This window comes from Etheostoma spectabile, chromosome 17, assembly GCF_008692095.1.
Source record: "Etheostoma spectabile isolate EspeVRDwgs_2016 chromosome 17, UIUC_Espe_1.0, whole genome shotgun sequence".
In the NCBI taxonomy this organism is placed as follows: Eukaryota; Metazoa; Chordata; class Actinopteri; order Perciformes; family Percidae; genus Etheostoma; species Etheostoma spectabile.
Genome location: NC_045749.1, coordinates 16,737,504 through 16,737,703, shown reverse-complemented (window position 1 = coordinate 16,737,703; position 200 = coordinate 16,737,504). Strand labels below are relative to the sequence as shown.

The window sequence follows — 200 nt, the reverse complement described above, 5'->3', positions numbered from 1 at the left end:
ATGGTATTGTGATGATATCGTATCGTATAGCAGTCGGTGGTTGTGATCCATTACAGTGCGAATTAGCTGGTCACGTTGCCCCAAAAAAGCCCCATTAAAACGTTTTAATGTAACTTCTGCGCTTACAGCAGCCAAGGACAGAGAACACAAGGTAGGCTGACTCCGATCTGGATAGGGGCTGAGGAGGGCAGGCAGTGGTG

At 48.5% G+C, this 200-nt stretch overlaps 1 protein-coding gene across 1 annotated transcript in view; it reads right to left on the bottom strand.

Moving 5' to 3' along the window:
* The window catches only part of LOC116705482 (uncharacterized), a 4,036-nt gene that overhangs the window by 3,258 nt on the left and 578 nt on the right, over nucleotides 1-200 (bottom strand). The window contains exon 2 of the mRNA XM_032541683.1: nucleotides 127-200. This exon is cut by the window's right edge and continues 87 nt beyond it. The gene's annotated coding sequence lies outside the window, so the exon portion shown is untranslated. The remainder of the gene's footprint in view (nucleotides 1-126) is intronic.